This window comes from Arachis ipaensis, chromosome B06 (genome assembly GCF_000816755.2).
Source record: "Arachis ipaensis cultivar K30076 chromosome B06, Araip1.1, whole genome shotgun sequence".
Lineage (NCBI taxonomy): Eukaryota > Viridiplantae > Streptophyta > Magnoliopsida > Fabales > Fabaceae > Arachis > Arachis ipaensis.
This window is the reverse complement of record NC_029790.2, coordinates 132,738,608-132,742,711: the sequence shown is the minus strand read 5'-3', so window position 1 is coordinate 132,742,711 and position 4,104 is coordinate 132,738,608. Positions and strand designations below refer to the sequence as shown.

At 32.4% G+C, this 4,104-nt stretch overlaps 1 protein-coding gene across 1 annotated transcript in view; it reads left to right on the top strand.

The window, feature by feature from the left end:
- Nucleotides 3,428-4,104, top strand: part of LOC107605476 (thermospermine synthase ACAULIS5) — a gene marked incomplete in the record, with an annotated part of 24,811 nt that continues 24,134 nt past the window's right edge. Inside the window, 1 exon segment of the mRNA XM_016307364.2 lies at nt 3,428-3,434.

Here is a 4,104-nt window from a genome sequence, read left to right as displayed (position 1 = left end):
AAGAACCTAAGATTGAGAAGTTTAAAAGTGGTAAAGGATACAATTTTTTTAAGAGAAAAGCTCTACATCCATGTAAAAGTTACATGGATGCTATCCATGTAAAAGTTACATGGATGCTATCCATGTAACTTTCACTCCACGCCCCCACACCTTGTTTGTTTTACACGCGCCATTTATAATTTATATAAATTTTTTATTTTGTTTTATCAACGTTTCTCAACGTAAACCTTCTCATACAACATAAACCTCTTTCATGTTCTTCTTCTTCAACTTAATTAAATTTGTTGTTCTCCTCTTTCGCGCTTTTCTTCTCTGCATTATGGATCTGGATTGATTCAATGCAATTATCTTCGTCGTTCATCTTCTTCTTCGTTTTCTTCTTCGATCTGCACTTTTGAATTGAAACAATGAATGAATCAACTTCAAATCAGTTGAATGAGTGTGATTTTGATGATTCTTCTCAAACGCATCAATTTGATGAGGTTTGGATTATTGAATTCTGAATCGAATTTAATGGAATGAAATTTCTAATTTTATTTGAAGTGAATTGAATGGACTGAGGTGTACATTTGAATTTAATTGAATTGAATTGATAATATGTAACTGTGAGTAATTGTGAGTGTCAGTAATTGTGAGTAACTCTAAGTAAATGTGAGTAACTTTTCGGTTCGGTCCACAGAAAGGAGTCTAACAAAAATTAGACCAATATGTTCTGTTTTCTTCCCTAAACACTATATAATTGTTTCACCGTAATTAAGATTTCGGTTCACCATAACTAAGATTTTGGTTCACCATGAGTACTGTGTTCGGTTCATTCTGCACTATTCAAAACTCTTCTTCCTCACCTTCTACTGCTTCTTCACCAGACCGCAGAAAGGAGTCTAACAAAAATTAGACCAATATGTTCTGTTTTTTTTCCTAAGCACTATATAATTGTTTCACCGTAATTAAGATTTCGGTTCACCATAACTAAGATTTCGATTCACCATGAGTATTGTGTTCGGTTCACCATGAGTACTATGTTCGGTTCATTCTGCACTATTCAAAACTCTTCTTCCTCACCTTCTACTGCTTCTTCACCAGAGAGAGAAGGAGGAAAAGACAAAAAAAATACAGCAGCAACAACAACAAAAGAATAACGATAGGGTTTCAGGGTTTAGGGTTTTAGGGTTTAGGGTTTATGGGTTCAGGGTTCAATGTACAGGGGTTCAGTTGTTTCAAACTTTTGGTTTGTCCTGTGTATTAATTTCGGTTCACCGTGTTCATAGTTGAGGGTTTAGGGTTTAGGGTTTAGGGTTCAGGGTTCAGGGTTTTAGGGGTTTAGGGTTTAGGATTTAGGATTTAGCATTTAGGGTTCAGAGTTCAGTGTTCAGGATTTGGGTTCAGGGTTTAGGATTTAGGGTTTAGGTTTTAGGGTGTAGGATTTAGGGTTTAGGTTTTAGAGTTTTAGGGATTTAGGGTTTAGGGGTTCAGGGTTCAGTGTTCATGGTTCTAGTTTTAGTGTTTAGGGTTTAGGGTTTAGGGTTTAGGGTTCAGTGTGTAGGGGTTCATAATTTTTTGGTAAACAGGAGAGCGATTTGGATTACTCTTCTGAAACGAATCAAACTAACAAAGTTTGGATTATTCAATTTTGAATCAAATTGAATGGAATGCAATTGCTAATTTGAATTGAATTAAATGGGGGGAGGTGTACTGAATTGAATTGAATTGAATTGATAATATGTAAATTATAGGCAGAGTTATTTGAATTTGATTTTATATAATGGATTATATTTCGTTCACTCAATACTATACAATTGTATTATTTTCGCTTCACCATGAGTACTGTGTTTGGTTCATTCTACACTATTCAAAACTCTTCTTTCTCACTTTCTACTGCTTCTTCACCAGAGAGAGAAGGAGGAAAAGAAAAAAAAAATACAGCAGCAACAACAACAAAAGAATGACGATAAAGAGAAAACACGTGAAAAAGAAGGAACGCGAAAAAAGGAGGAGAAGGAGAAACGCGAAGAAGAAGGCAAAGAAAAAGAAGACGCTCCGTGCGTAAACGAGTGTGAGAAGAAGAAGAAGAAGCGTAATGAGCGGGCGCGTGTTTTCACTTTCATTAATGCGCGTGACTCTATTCGGAATTGGGCCAACTTAGTTACATGATTACATGGATGTGTAGCGTGCTTTTTTTAAGAATTCTTTTCAAGATTTGAACCTTTATAAATGTCTCTCGAAAATTTTAAGAATTCTTTTCAAGATTTGAACCTTTATAAATGTCTCTCGAAAAAAATAAATTTCTGAGAAGTTCTATTCACAGGAATTTTCTCACATTTATAAATATCGTTTTTTCCTTAGTGGTACTTTTGTAGATCCAAGCAATCTTCCCAGCCTGTTGAAAGCAAGCACGCCTTAACAATAATCATAATAAGTAATAATAATGAGTAGTTTGGAATGGTTAACTAATTTGAGTTTTCGGCTATATAGCCAATGGAAAGAACATATGAAAATGATGGTCCATGTCATGGAAGGCCAAATTCTTTGGTTCTGGACACCTTATGTATAATATTTTTTAATTTTATTATTTTTAATAGTGGCTTATTGGAAACCAAACCTAGTGATCACTTTTGCTATGCACACTACTTAGACCATATATGGAATTGACATATTCAAGTCCTTATGCGAAGCTAATTTTAATATTTCTTGGATAAAATGCCACACACCCCAACAAAAAGTGAAATAAATAAATAAATAAAGTGATGGTGATGTTACTCATACATATGCATATAACATGCATTAAGGATTCATATAGAAGGACAAATATGACACTTGGTGTCCTAGGAAAGCTGGGTATAGCAAAATCTTATCAAGTTTGACATTACATTATTAAAAGTCATATTTGATTATTTAAAAACACTTTATACTCGATGCTTAGAGTTCTAGAGTAGGATTTTAGGTGTACTAATTAAGAACGATAAAATTATTTAAAACAAGTTCAAAACAAGATGTGAATCACTTTTAATTTTTAAACCCTTCTTTTTAGCCATTTTTTTTTTTAAAAGGAGTGGGGTTTGAAATTCTATTAGGTAGCGTTTGGTGGAGAGACAGAAACTGAAAGATTGAGACTGAGAAACAGAAACTAAGAGACAGAGATAGAAATAAATCTCAGTATTCTGTTTGGTGCAAAGTGGGAGACATAAATTAAAATAAAAATAAAATTTTAATTTAATTTGTACAAAAGGTAAAATTAGAATTAATTAATTGAAATGAGAGTATTTTAAGTATAAAATATTATTAAAGTTTCAATCTCTATCTCTAAAAATTTCAGTCCCCTATGTCCTTACTTTTTGGAGGTACTGAAATACTAAAATTTTAGGGACTGGACAGAAATTTTAGTAGCAGTCTTTAAGCCAACAAACATAATACTGAGTATCAATCTCTCAATCTCTGTCCCAGTACCTCAAAACAAACACTACCTTATGCGATTGTTCTAAATTAGAACAACTTCATAATGAAAATTGACAATATGCTAAAAATTGTTTGAAAAATTAATGATATTAAACTTTATAACTTCACTAAAGTTCTCGTTTTAGTTAAAAATCAGAACGAAATACATTGTAAATTAAAGTACTTTACCACATTTTTTTTATTAATCCAAATATCTTCATTATTTATGCGATCATCAAAAGTTAACTAAAATATATAGCATTCCAATTTCCTTCTCAACATCACTGAAAACCTAACCATTCTTTTATTTTAGGTAAATGAAAACTTAACAATTTGATTCATGTATGTATGCATGATTTTGTTGCAAAAATTACAAATATAAATTAACAGCTAGTGTTTCATGAGAAGTAAAGTTGTATAAGCAGGAAGATGCCAACAGGGAAAAGAGAAAGAAGATTCATCCAAGATTTGGTAGCAGCACGTGTGGAAGACAATTTGACGGCGTGTCCCTCAAAATCTTAATATACTAATTATATATTCATTTTCAACCACAAAATATCATTAATAATAATTTTGCTTTTGGAGCACCGAGCTAGCAGCACTAAGAAATGCAACAGCAACTAGCACAACAGGAAAATAAATAAATAAATAAATAATAAGAAGATTTTAACA